This window comes from Oncorhynchus mykiss, unplaced genomic scaffold (assembly GCF_013265735.2).
Source record: "Oncorhynchus mykiss isolate Arlee unplaced genomic scaffold, USDA_OmykA_1.1 un_scaffold_60, whole genome shotgun sequence".
Taxonomy (NCBI): Eukaryota; Metazoa; Chordata; class Actinopteri; order Salmoniformes; family Salmonidae; genus Oncorhynchus; species Oncorhynchus mykiss.
In genome coordinates this window covers 1,720,159-1,735,158 of record NW_023493657.1, presented here as the reverse complement: position 1 = coordinate 1,735,158, position 15,000 = coordinate 1,720,159, and positions in this window count along the sequence as shown.

Genomic DNA, 15,000 nt, shown 5'->3' with positions numbered 1-15,000 from the left:
CATAGTGCAATTTCTGTGATTTATTTACCATCTATTTTGGGTTACCAGATGCACATTTCAAATCACCAGTTGCACGGATGTATATGCTCATCAAGCAGTTGGCTACCTTAAGAGAGTCATAGTTACTCCCTCCATTCACCCGCGGTCCATATTTTAATTTTTGGGTTACCAGATGCACGTTTTCAATCACCAGGTGCACGGAGGATTAATAGCAATCTGCATCCATCGTGATATTTTAAACCGTCCATAAAGCACTCAAATAGGGCCCCCACTGAGAGAGGGCCGTAGTGGGCTACTCCCCTGGCGGGCATGAAGGTCAGGTATAGCTTTAAATGCATTTTGAACAGTTTTATAATTTTTGGGTTACCAGATGCACACGGGTCTTTTGCAAAACAATCACAATCTGCATCCATCGTAATATCTTAAAGTGTCCATAAAGCACTAAGCACGGCCCCGACCAAGAGAGGGCCGTAGTGGGCTACTCCCCTAGCGGGCTATATAAATAAAATGACCGGTAAATGCATTTTGGACAGTTTTATAATTTTTGGGTGACCAGGTGCACAAGTTCCATTTGGGTGACCAGGTGCACGCCGGCTTTTGGGTGACCAGGTGCACGCCGGTCTTTTGGGTGACCAGGTGCACAAGTTCCATTTGGGTGACCAGGTGCACGCCGGCTTTTGGGTGACCAGGTGCACAAGTTCCATTTGGGTGACCAGGTGCACGCCGGCTTTTGGGTGACCAGGTGCACAAGTTCCATTTGGGTGACCAGGTGCACGCCGGCTTTTGGGTGACCAGGTGCACATGGTCCTTTGGGTGACCAGGTGCACGCCGGCCTTTGGGTGACCAGGTGCACACGGTTCTTTTGGGTGACCAGGTGCACATGGTCCTTTGGGTGACCAGGTGCACGCCGGCCTTTGGGTGACCAGGTGCACACGGTTCTTTTGGGTGACCAGGTGCACATGGTCCTTTGGGTGACCAGGTGCACGCCGGCCTTTGGGTGACCAGGTGCACATGGTCCTTTTGGGTGACCAGGTGCACATGGTCCTTTGGGTGACCAGGTGCACGCCGGCCTTTGGGTGACCAGGTGCACACGGTTCTTTTGGGTGACCAGGTGCACATGGTCCTTTGGGTGACCAGGTGCACGCCGGCCTTTGGGTGACCAGGTGCACATGGTCCTTTTGGGTGACCAGGTGCACATGGTCCTTTGGGTGACCAGGTGCACGCCGGCCTTTGGGTGACCAGGTGCACACGGTTCTTTTGGGTGACCAGGTGCACATGGTCCTTTGGGTGACCAGGTGCACGCCGGCCTTTGGGTGACCAGGTGCACATGGTCCTTTTGGGTGACCAGGTGCACATGGTCCTTTGGGTGACCAGGTGCACGCCGGCCTTTGGGTGACCAGGTGCACATGGTCCTTTGGGTGACCAGGTGCACGCCGGCCTTTGGGTGACCAGGTGCACATGGTCCTTTGGGTGACCAGGTGCACGCCGGCCTTTGGGTGACCAGGTGCACATGGTCCTTTTGGGTGACCAGGTGCACATGGTCCTTTGGGTGACCAGGTGCACGCCGGCCTTTGGGTGACCAGGTGCACATGGTCCTTTGGGTGACCAGGTGCACGCCGGCCTTTGGGTGACCAGGTGCACATGGTCCTTTGGGTGACCAGGTGCACGCCGGCCTTTGGGTGACCAGGTGCACATGGTCCTTTTGGGTGACCAGGTGCACATGGTCCTTTGGGTGACCAGGTGCACGCCGGCCTTTGGGTGACCAGGTGCACATGGTCCTTTTGGGTGACCAGGTGCACGCCGGCCTTTGGGTGACCAGGTGCACATGGTCCTTTTGGGTGACCAGGTGCACATGGTCCTTTGGGTGACCAGGTGCACGCCGGCCTTTGGGTGACCAGGTGCACACGGTCCTTTTGGGTGACCAGGTGCACGCCGGCCTTTGGGTGACCAGGTGCACATGGTCCTTTTGGGTGACCAGGTGCACGCCGGCCTTTGGGTGACCAGGTGCACGCCGGTCCTTTTGGGTGACCAGGTGCACAAGTTCCATTTGGGTGACCAGGTGCACGCGGTTCATAACAGCGCGGTTATCTGCTTTAATGTCCGAGGAGGGGTGCTTAAGTGTGGGTGCCCTGGTTCACCTGGTATGCGAGGTTGTGGAGGTGGGGGGGGTCCCCTGCTGGTATCATCCCCGAAATAGAGGGGTGATACCCGGGTGGTGAGTAAGGGCCTACAAGCCTGGAGGTCAATAGCTCCAGGGGGTAAGCTCTACTGTCATGTCCGTAAATAGAGTGGTGTTACCCGGGTTTTGAACCATATTTTAATTTTTGGGTTACCAGATGCACACGGGTCTTTTGGAAAACAATCACAATCTGCATCCATCGTAATATCTTAAACTGTATATAAAGCACCTAAGGACGGGCCTGACCGAGAGAGGGCCGTAGTAGGGTACTCCCCTAGCGGGCTATATCAATAGAATGACCGGTAAAATGATTTAAAACAGTTTTATAATTTTTGGGTTACCAGATGCACACGGGTCTTTTGGAAAACAATCACAATCTGCATCCATCGTAATATATGAAACTGTATATAAAGCACTGAAGGACGGCCCCGACCGAGACAGGGCCTTAGTGGGGTGCTCCCATAGCGGGCTATATCAATAGAATGACCGGTAAAAGTATTTAAAACCGTTTTATAATTTTTGGGTTACCAGATGCACGTTTTCAATCACCAGTTGCACGGAGGATTAATAGCAATCTGCATCCATCGTGATTTCTTAAAGTGTGTAAAAAGCACCCAAGGACGGCCCTGACAGAGAGAGGGCCGTAGTGGGGCACTCCCCTAGCGGGCTATATCAATAGAATGACGGGTAAAAGTATTTAAAACCCTTTTATAATTTTTGGGTTACCAGATGCACGTTTTCAATCACCAGGTGCACGGAGGAAAATGAGCATTTGCATCCATAGTCATGTTTTAAACCGTCCATAAAGCACTCTTGGCCGGCCCCGGCAGAGAGAGAAAGAGATGGTGAAAAAAAAAAAAAATCATCATCAGACCTTCCATAAATAATTCGGGCCGGCCCCCATTGCTAAAGGTCCGTAGTAGGGTGCGCCATAAGCGGACATGAATAGATGGAACACCGCTAACCGCATAGAGAACCGTGTTTTGGGTGACCAGGTGCACGTTTTCAATCACCAGTTGCACATTTTCAATCACCAGTTGCACGGAGGATTAATAGCAATCTGCATCCATCGCGATTTCTTAAAGTGTCTATAAAGCACTCAGGACGGGCCCGACCGAGACAGGGCCTTAGTGGGGTGCTCCCATAGCGGGCAACAATGAGAGGGGTGCCTTTAAATTCATTTTGAACCATATTTGAAATTTTGGGTTACCAGATGCACGTTTTCAATCACCAGTTGCACGGAGGATTAATAGCAATCTGCATCCATCGTGATTTCTTAAAGTGTGTAAAAAGCACCCAAGGACGGCCCTGACAGAGAGAGGGCCGTAGTGGGGCACTCCCCTAGCGGGCTATATCAATAGAATGACGGGTAAAAGTATTTAAAACCCTTTTATAATTTTTGGGTTACCAGATGCACGTTTTCAATCACCAGGTGCACGGAGGAAAATGAGCATTTGCATCCATAGTCATGTTTTAAACCGTCCATAAAGCACTCTTGGCCGGCCCCGGCAGAGAGAGAAAGAGATGGTGAAAAAAAAAAAAAAATCATCATCAGACCTTCCATAAATAATTCGGGCCGGCCCCCATTGCTAAAGGTCCGTAGTAGGGTGCGCCATAAGCGGACATGAATAGATGGAACACCGCTAACCGCATAGAGAACCGTGTTTTGGGTGACCAGGTGCACGTTTTCAATCACCAGTTGCACATTTTCAATCACCAGTTGCACGGAGGATTAATAGCAATCTGCATCCATCGCGATTTCTTAAAGTGTCTATAAAGCACTCAGGACGGGCCCGACCGAGACAGGGCCTTAGTGGGGTGCTCCCATAGCGGGCAACAATGAGAGGGGTGCCTTTAAATTCATTTTGAACCATATTTGAAATTTTGGGTTACCAGATGCACGTTTTCAATCACCAGTTGCACGGAGGATTAATAGCAATCTGCATCCATCGTGATTTCTTAAAGTGTGTAAAAAGCACCCAAGGACGGCCCTGACAGAGAGAGGGCCGTAGTGGGGCACTCCCCTAGCGGGCTATATCAATAGAATGACGGGTAAAAGTATTTAAAACCCTTTTATAATTTTTGGGTTACCAGATGCACGTTTTCAATCACCAGGTGCACGGAGGAAAATGAGCATTTGCATCCATAGTCATGTTTTAAACCGTCCATAAAGCACTCTTGGCCGGCCCCGGCAGAGAGAGAAAGAGATGGTGAAAAAAAAAAAAAATCATCATCAGACCTTCCATAAATAATTCGGGCCGGCCCCCATTGCTAAAGGTCCGTAGTAGGGTGCGCCATAAGCGGACATGAATAGATGGAACACCGCTAACCGCATAGAGAACCGTGTTTTGGGTGACCAGGTGCACGTTTTCAATCACCAGTTGCACATTTTCAATCACCAGTTGCACGGAGGATTAATAGCAATCTGCATCCATCGCGATTTCTTAAAGTGTCTATAAAGCACTCAGGACGGGCCCGACCGAGACAGGGCCTTAGTGGGGTGCTCCCATAGCGGGCAACAATGAGAGGGGTGCCTTTAAATTCATTTTGAACCATATTTGAAATTTTGGGTTACCAGATGCACGTTTTCAATCACCAGTTGCACGGAGGATTAATAGCAATCTGCATCCATCGTGATTTCTTAAAGTGTGTAAAAAGCACCCAAGGACGGCCCTGACAGAGAGAGGGCCGTAGTGGGGCACTCCCCTAGCGGGCTATATCAATAGAATGACGGGTAAAAGTATTTAAAACCCTTTTATAATTTTTGGGTTACCAGATGCACGTTTTCAATCACCAGGTGCACGGAGGAAAATGAGCATTTGCATCCATAGTCATGTTTTAAACCGTCCATAAAGCACTCTTGGCCGGCCCCGGCAGAGAGAGAAAGAGATGGTGAAAAAAAAAAAAAAATCATCATCAGACCTTCCATAAATAATTCGGGCCGGCCCCCATTGCTAAAGGTCCGTAGTAGGGTGCGCCATAAGCGGACATGAATAGATGGAACACCGCTAACCGCATAGAGAACCGTGTTTTGGGTGACCAGGTGCACGTTTTCAATCACCAGTTGCACATTTTCAATCACCAGTTGCACGGAGGATTAATAGCAATCTGCATCCATCGCGATTTCTTAAAGTGTCTATAAAGCACTCAGGACGGGCCCGACCGAGACAGGGCCTTAGTGGGGTGCTCCCATAGCGGGCAACAATGAGAGGGGTGCCTTTAAATTCATTTTGAACCATATTTGAAATTTTGGGTTACCAGATGCACGTTTTCAATCACCAGTTGCACGGAGGATTAATAGCAATCTGCATCCATCGTGATTTCTTAAAGTGTGTAAAAAGCACCCAAGGACGGCCCTGACAGAGAGAGGGCCGTAGTGGGGCACTCCCCTAGCGGGCTATATCAATAGAATGACGGGTAAAAGTATTTAAAACCCTTTTATAATTTTTGGGTTACCAGATGCACGTTTTCAATCACCAGGTGCACGGAGGAAAATGAGCATTTGCATCCATAGTCATGTTTTAAACCGTCCATAAAGCACTCTTGGCCGGCCCCGGCAGAGAGAGAAAGAGATGGTGAAAAAAAAAAAAAAATCATCATCAGACCTTCCATAAATAATTCGGGCCGGCCCCCATTGCTAAAGGTCCGTAGTAGGGTGCGCCATAAGCGGACATGAATAGATGGAACACCGCTAACCGCATAGAGAACCGTGTTTTGGGTGACCAGGTGCACGTTTTCAATCACCAGTTGCACATTTTCAATCACCAGTTGCACGGAGGATTAATAGCAATCTGCATCCATCGCGATTTCTTAAAGTGTCTATAAAGCACTCAGGACGGGCCCGACCGAGACAGGGCCTTAGTGGGGTGCTCCCATAGCGGGCAACAATGAGAGGGGTGCCTTTAAATTCATTTTGAACCATATTTGAAATTTTGGGTTACCAGATGCACGTTTTCAATCACCAGTTGCACGGAGGATTAATAGCAATCTGCATCCATCGTGATTTCTTAAAGTGTGTAAAAAGCACCCAAGGACGGCCCTGACAGAGAGAGGGCCGTAGTGGGGCACTCCCCTAGCGGGCTATATCAATAGAATGACGGGTAAAAGTATTTAAAACCCTTTTATAATTTTTGGGTTACCAGATGCACGTTTTCAATCACCAGGTGCACGGAGGAAAATGAGCATTTGCATCCATAGTCATGTTTTAAACCGTCCATAAAGCACTCTTGGCCGGCCCCGGCAGAGAGAGAAAGAGATGGTGAAAAAAAAAAAAAATCATCATCAGACCTTCCATAAATAATTCGGGCCGGCCCCCATTGCTAAAGGTCCGTAGTAGGGTGCGCCATAAGCGGACATGAATAGATGGAACACCGCTAACCGCATAGAGAACCGTGTTTTGGGTGACCAGGTGCACGTTTTCAATCACCAGTTGCACATTTTCAATCACCAGTTGCACGGAGGATTAATAGCAATCTGCATCCATCGCGATTTCTTAAAGTGTCTATAAAGCACTCAGGACGGGCCCGACCGAGACAGGGCCTTAGTGGGGTGCTCCCATAGCGGGCAACAATGAGAGGGGTGCCTTTAAATTCATTTTGAACCATATTTGAAATTTTGGGTTACCAGATGCACGTTTTCAATCACCAGTTGCACGGAGGATTAATAGCAATCTGCATCCATCGTGATTTCTTAAAGTGTGTAAAAAGCACCCAAGGACGGCCCTGACAGAGAGAGGGCCGTAGTGGGGCACTCCCCTAGCGGGCTATATCAATAGAATGACGGGTAAAAGTATTTAAAACCCTTTTATAATTTTTGGGTTACCAGATGCACGTTTTCAATCACCAGGTGCACGGAGGAAAATGAGCATTTGCATCCATAGTCATGTTTTAAACCGTCCATAAAGCACTCTTGGCCGGCCCCGGCAGAGAGAGAAAGAGATGGTGAAAAAAAAAAAAAATCATCATCAGACCTTCCATAAATAATTCGGGCCGGCCCCCATTGCTAAAGGTCCGTAGTAGGGTGCGCCATAAGCGGACATGAATAGATGGAACACCGCTAACCGCATAGAGAACCGTGTTTTGGGTGACCAGGTGCACGTTTTCAATCACCAGTTGCACATTTTCAATCACCAGTTGCACGGAGGATTAATAGCAATCTGCATCCATCGCGATTTCTTAAAGTGTCTATAAAGCACTCAGGACGGGCCCGACCGAGACAGGGCCTTAGTGGGGTGCTCCCATAGCGGGCAACAATGAGAGGGGTGCCTTTAAATTCATTTTGAACCATATTTGAAATTTTGGGTTACCAGATGCACGTTTTCAATCACCAGTTGCACGGAGGATTAATAGCAATCTGCATCCATCGTGATTTCTTAAAGTGTGTAAAAAGCACCCAAGGACGGCCCTGACAGAGAGAGGGCCGTAGTGGGGCACTCCCCTAGCGGGCTATATCAATAGAATGACGGGTAAAAGTATTTAAAACCCTTTTATAATTTTTGGGTTACCAGATGCACGTTTTCAATCACCAGGTGCACGGAGGAAAATGAGCATTTGCATCCATAGTCATGTTTTAAACCGTCCATAAAGCACTCTTGGCCGGCCCCGGCAGAGAGAGAAAGAGATGGTGAAAAAAAAAAAAAATCATCATCAGACCTTCCATAAATAATTCGGGCCGGCCCCCATTGCTAAAGGTCCGTAGTAGGGTGCGCCATAAGCGGACATGAATAGATGGAACACCGCTAACCGCATAGAGAACCGTGTTTTGGGTGACCAGGTGCACGTTTTCAATCACCAGTTGCACATTTTCAATCACCAGTTGCACGGAGGATTAATAGCAATCTGCATCCATCGCGATTTCTTAAAGTGTCTATAAAGCACTCAGGACGGGCCCGACCGAGACAGGGCCTTAGTGGGGTGCTCCCATAGCGGGCAACAATGAGAGGGGTGCCTTTAAATTCATTTTGAACCATATTTGAAATTTTGGGTTACCAGATGCACGTTTTCAATCACCAGTTGCACGGAGGATTAATAGCAATCTGCATCCATCGTGATTTCTTAAAGTGTGTAAAAAGCACCCAAGGACGGCCCTGACAGAGAGAGGGCCGTAGTGGGGCACTCCCCTAGCGGGCTATATCAATAGAATGACGGGTAAAAGTATTTAAAACCCTTTTATAATTTTTGGGTTACCAGATGCACGTTTTCAATCACCAGGTGCACGGAGGAAAATGAGCATTTGCATCCATAGTCATGTTTTAAACCGTCCATAAAGCACTCTTGGCCGGCCCCGGCAGAGAGAGAAAGAGATGGTGAAAAAAAAAAAAAATCATCATCAGACCTTCCATAAATAATTCGGGCCGGCCCCCATTGCTAAAGGTCCGTAGTAGGGTGCGCCATAAGCGGACATGAATAGATGGAACACCGCTAACCGCATAGAGAACCGTGTTTTGGGTGACCAGGTGCACGTTTTCAATCACCAGTTGCACATTTTCAATCACCAGTTGCACGGAGGATTAATAGCAATCTGCATCCATCGCGATTTCTTAAAGTGTCTATAAAGCACTCAGGACGGGCCCGACCGAGACAGGGCCTTAGTGGGGTGCTCCCATAGCGGGCAACAATGAGAGGGGTGCCTTTAAATTCATTTTGAACCATATTTGAAATTTTGGGTTACCAGATGCACGTTTTCAATCACCAGTTGCACGGAGGATTAATAGCAATCTGCATCCATCGTGATTTCTTAAAGTGTGTAAAAAGCACCCAAGGACGGCCCTGACAGAGAGAGGGCCGTAGTGGGGCACTCCCCTAGCGGGCTATATCAATAGAATGACGGGTAAAAGTATTTAAAACCCTTTTATAATTTTTGGGTTACCAGATGCACGTTTTCAATCACCAGGTGCACGGAGGAAAATGAGCATTTGCATCCATAGTCATGTTTTAAACCGTCCATAAAGCACTCTTGGCCGGCCCCGGCAGAGAGAGAAAGAGATGGTGAAAAAAAAAAAAAATCATCATCAGACCTTCCATAAATAATTCGGGCCGGCCCCCATTGCTAAAGGTCCGTAGTAGGGTGCGCCATAAGCGGACATGAATAGATGGAACACCGCTAACCGCATAGAGAACCGTGTTTTGGGTGACCAGGTGCACGTTTTCAATCACCAGTTGCACATTTTCAATCACCAGTTGCACGGAGGATTAATAGCAATCTGCATCCATCGCGATTTCTTAAAGTGTCTATAAAGCACTCAGGACGGGCCCGACCGAGACAGGGCCTTAGTGGGGTGCTCCCATAGCGGGCAACAATGAGAGGGGTGCCTTTAAATTCATTTTGAACCATATTTGAAATTTTGGGTTACCAGATGCACGTTTTCAATCACCAGTTGCACGGAGGATTAATAGCAATCTGCATCCATCGTGATTTCTTAAAGTGTGTAAAAAGCACCCAAGGACGGCCCTGACAGAGAGAGGGCCGTAGTGGGGCACTCCCCTAGCGGGCTATATCAATAGAATGACGGGTAAAAGTATTTAAAACCCTTTTATAATTTTTGGGTTACCAGATGCACGTTTTCAATCACCAGGTGCACGGAGGAAAATGAGCATTTGCATCCATAGTCATGTTTTAAACCGTCCATAAAGCACTCTTGGCCGGCCCCGGCAGAGAGAGAAAGAGATGGTGAAAAAAAAAAAAAATCATCATCAGACCTTCCATAAATAATTCGGGCCGGCCCCCATTGCTAAAGGTCCGTAGTAGGGTGCGCCATAAGCGGACATGAATAGATGGAACACCGCTAACCGCATAGAGAACCGTGTTTTGGGTGACCAGGTGCACGTTTTCAATCACCAGTTGCACATTTTCAATCACCAGTTGCACGGAGGATTAATAGCAATCTGCATCCATCGCGATTTCTTAAAGTGTCTATAAAGCACTCAGGACGGGCCCGACCGAGACAGGGCCTTAGTGGGGTGCTCCCATAGCGGGCAACAATGAGAGGGGTGCCTTTAAATTCATTTTGAACCATATTTGAAATTTTGGGTTACCAGATGCACGTTTTCAATCACCAGTTGCACGGAGGATTAATAGCAATCTGCATCCATCGTGATTTCTTAAAGTGTGTAAAAAGCACCCAAGGACGGCCCTGACAGAGAGAGGGCCGTAGTGGGGCACTCCCCTAGCGGGCTATATCAATAGAATGACGGGTAAAAGTATTTAAAACCCTTTTATAATTTTTGGGTTACCAGATGCACGTTTTCAATCACCAGGTGCACGGAGGAAAATGAGCATTTGCATCCATAGTCATGTTTTAAACCGTCCATAAAGCACTCTTGGCCGGCCCCGGCAGAGAGAGAAAGAGATGGTGAAAAAAAAAAAAAATCATCATCAGACCTTCCATAAATAATTCGGGCCGGCCCCCATTGCTAAAGGTCCGTAGTAGGGTGCGCCATAAGCGGACATGAATAGATGGAACACCGCTAACCGCATAGAGAACCGTGTTTTGGGTGACCAGGTGCACGTTTTCAATCACCAGTTGCACATTTTCAATCACCAGTTGCACGGAGGATTAATAGCAATCTGCATCCATCGCGATTTCTTAAAGTGTCTATAAAGCACTCAGGACGGGCCCGACCGAGACAGGGCCTTAGTGGGGTGCTCCCATAGCGGGCAACAATGAGAGGGGTGCCTTTAAATTCATTTTGAACCATATTTGAAATTTTGGGTTACCAGATGCACGTTTTCAATCACCAGTTGCACGGAGGATTAATAGCAATCTGCATCCATCGTGATTTCTTAAAGTGTGTAAAAAGCACCCAAGGACGGCCCTGACAGAGAGAGGGCCGTAGTGGGGCACTCCCCTAGCGGGCTATATCAATAGAATGACGGGTAAAAGTATTTAAAACCCTTTTATAATTTTTGGGTTACCAGATGCACGTTTTCAATCACCAGGTGCACGGAGGAAAATGAGCATTTGCATCCATAGTCATGTTTTAAACCGTCCATAAAGCACTCTTGGCCGGCCCCGGCAGAGAGAGAAAGAGATGGTGAAAAAAAAAAAAAATCATCATCAGACCTTCCATAAATAATTCGGGCCGGCCCCCATTGCTAAAGGTCCGTAGTAGGGTGCGCCATAAGCGGACATGAATAGATGGAACACCGCTAACCGCATAGAGAACCGTGTTTTGGGTGACCAGGTGCACGTTTTCAATCACCAGTTGCACATTTTCAATCACCAGTTGCACGGAGGATTAATAGCAATCTGCATCCATCGCGATTTCTTAAAGTGTCTATAAAGCACTCAGGACGGGCCCGACCGAGACAGGGCCTTAGTGGGGTGCTCCCATAGCGGGCAACAATGAGAGGGGTGCCTTTAAATTCATTTTGAACCATATTTGAAATTTTGGGTTACCAGATGCACGTTTTCAATCACCAGTTGCACGGAGGATTAATAGCAATCTGCATCCATCGTGATTTCTTAAAGTGTGTAAAAAGCACCCAAGGACGGCCCTGACAGAGAGAGGGCCGTAGTGGGGCACTCCCCTAGCGGGCTATATCAATAGAATGACGGGTAAAAGTATTTAAAACCCTTTTATAATTTTTGGGTTACCAGATGCACGTTTTCAATCACCAGGTGCACGGAGGAAAATGAGCATTTGCATCCATAGTCATGTTTTAAACCGTCCATAAAGCACTCTTGGCCGGCCCCGGCAGAGAGAGAAAGAGATGGTGAAAAAAAAAAAAAATCATCATCAGACCTTCCATAAATAATTCGGGCCGGCCCCCATTGCTAAAGGTCCGTAGTAGGGTGCGCCATAAGCGGACATGAATAGATGGAACACCGCTAACCGCATAGAGAACCGTGTTTTGGGTGACCAGGTGCACGTTTTCAATCACCAGTTGCACATTTTCAATCACCAGTTGCACGGAGGATTAATAGCAATCTGCATCCATCGCGATTTCTTAAAGTGTCTATAAAGCACTCAGGACGGGCCCGACCGAGACAGGGCCTTAGTGGGGTGCTCCCATAGCGGGCAACAATGAGAGGGGTGCCTTTAAATTCATTTTGAACCATATTTGAAATTTTGGGTTACCAGATGCACGTTTTCAATCACCAGTTGCACGGAGGATTAATAGCAATCTGCATCCATCGTGATTTCTTAAAGTGTGTAAAAAGCACCCAAGGACGGCCCTGACAGAGAGAGGGCCGTAGTGGGGCACTCCCCTAGCGGGCTATATCAATAGAATGACGGGTAAAAGTATTTAAAACCCTTTTATAATTTTTGGGTTACCAGATGCACGTTTTCAATCACCAGGTGCACGGAGGAAAATGAGCATTTGCATCCATAGTCATGTTTTAAACCGTCCATAAAGCACTCTTGGCCGGCCCCGGCAGAGAGAGAAAGAGATGGTGAAAAAAAAAAAAAATCATCATCAGACCTTCCATAAATAATTCGGGCCGGCCCCCATTGCTAAAGGTCCGTAGTAGGGTGCGCCATAAGCGGACATGAATAGATGGAACACCGCTAACCGCATAGAGAACCGTGTTTTGGGTGACCAGGTGCACGTTTTCAATCACCAGTTGCACATTTTCAATCACCAGTTGCACGGAGGATTAATAGCAATCTGCATCCATCGCGATTTCTTAAAGTGTCTATAAAGCACTCAGGACGGGCCCGACCGAGACAGGGCCTTAGTGGGGTGCTCCCATAGCGGGCAACAATGAGAGGGGTGCCTTTAAATTCATTTTGAACCATATTTGAAATTTTGGGTTACCAGATGCACGTTTTCAATCACCAGTTGCACGGAGGATTAATAGCAATCTGCATCCATCGTGATTTCTTAAAGTGTGTAAAAAGCACCCAAGGACGGCCCTGACAGAGAGAGGGCCGTAGTGGGGCACTCCCCTAGCGGGCTATATCAATAGAATGACGGGTAAAAGTATTTAAAACCCTTTTATAATTTTTGGGTTACCAGATGCACGTTTTCAATCACCAGGTGCACGGAGGAAAATGAGCATTTGCATCCATAGTCATGTTTTAAACCGTCCATAAAGCACTCTTGGCCGGCCCCGGCAGAGAGAGAAAGAGATGGTGAAAAAAAAAAAAAATCATCATCAGACCTTCCATAAATAATTCGGGCCGGCCCCCATTGCTAAAGGTCCGTAGTAGGGTGCGCCATAAGCGGACATGAATAGATGGAACACCGCTAACCGCATAGAGAACCGTGTTTTGGGTGACCAGGTGCACGTTTTCAATCACCAGTTGCACATTTTCAATCACCAGTTGCACGGAGGATTAATAGCAATCTGCATCCATCGCGATTTCTTAAAGTGTCTATAAAGCACTCAGGACGGGCCCGACCGAGACAGGGCCTTAGTGGGGTGCTCCCATAGCGGGCAACAATGAGAGGGGTGCCTTTAAATTCATTTTGAACCATATTTGAAATTTTGGGTTACCAGATGCACGTTTTCAATCACCAGTTGCACGGAGGATTAATAGCAATCTGCATCCATCGTGATTTCTTAAAGTGTGTAAAAAGCACCCAAGGACGGCCCTGACAGAGAGAGGGCCGTAGTGGGGCACTCCCCTAGCGGGCTATATCAATAGAATGACGGGTAAAAGTATTTAAAACCCTTTTATAATTTTTGGGTTACCAGATGCACGTTTTCAATCACCAGGTGCACGGAGGAAAATGAGCATTTGCATCCATAGTCATGTTTTAAACCGTCCATAAAGCACTCTTGGCCGGCCCCGGCAGAGAGAGAAAGAGATGGTGAAAAAAAAAAAAAATCATCATCAGACCTTCCATAAATAATTCGGGCCGGCCCCCATTGCTAAAGGTCCGTAGTAGGGTGCGCCATAAGCGGACATGAATAGATGGAACACCGCTAACCGCATAGAGAACCGTGTTTTGGGTGACCAGGTGCACGTTTTCAATCACCAGTTGCACATTTTCAATCACCAGTTGCACGGAGGATTAATAGCAATCTGCATCCATCGCGATTTCTTAAAGTGTCTATAAAGCACTCAGGACGGGCCCGACCGAGACAGGGCCTTAGTGGGGTGCTCCCATAGCGGGCAACAATGAGAGGGGTGCCTTTAAATTCATTTTGAACCATATTTGAAATTTTGGGTTACCAGATGCACGTTTTCAATCACCAGTTGCACGGAGGATTAATAGCAATCTGCATCCATCGTGATTTCTTAAAGTGTGTAAAAAGCACCCAAGGACGGCCCTGACAGAGAGAGGGCCGTAGTGGGGCACTCCCCTAGCGGGCTATATCAATAGAATGACGGGTAAAAGTATTTAAAACCCTTTTATAATTTTTGGGTTACCAGATGCACGTTTTCAATCACCAGGTGCACGGAGGAAAATGAGCATTTGCATCCATAGTCATGTTTTAAACCGTCCATAAAGCACCCAGGGCCGGCCCCGGCAGAGAGAGAAAAAGAGGGGAAAAGTGTTGAAAAAAAAAAAAAATCATACCTTCCATAAATAATTCGGACCGGCCCCCATTGAAAAGGTCCGTAGTAGGGTGCATCATTATCGGACATGAATCTCGGGAACACCGCTAACCGCATAGAGAACCGTGTTTTGGGTTACCAGATGCACGTTTTCAATCACCAGTTGCACGGAGAGAGAAAAAAAAAATCATACCTTCCATAAATAATTCGGACCGGCCCCCATTGAAAAGGTCCGTAGTAGGGTGCATCATTATCGGACATGAATCTCGGGAACACCGCTAACCGCATAGAGAACCGTGTTTTGGGTGACCAGGTGCACGTTTTCAATCACCAGTTGCACGGAGAAAAAAAAAGTAATCATACCTTCCA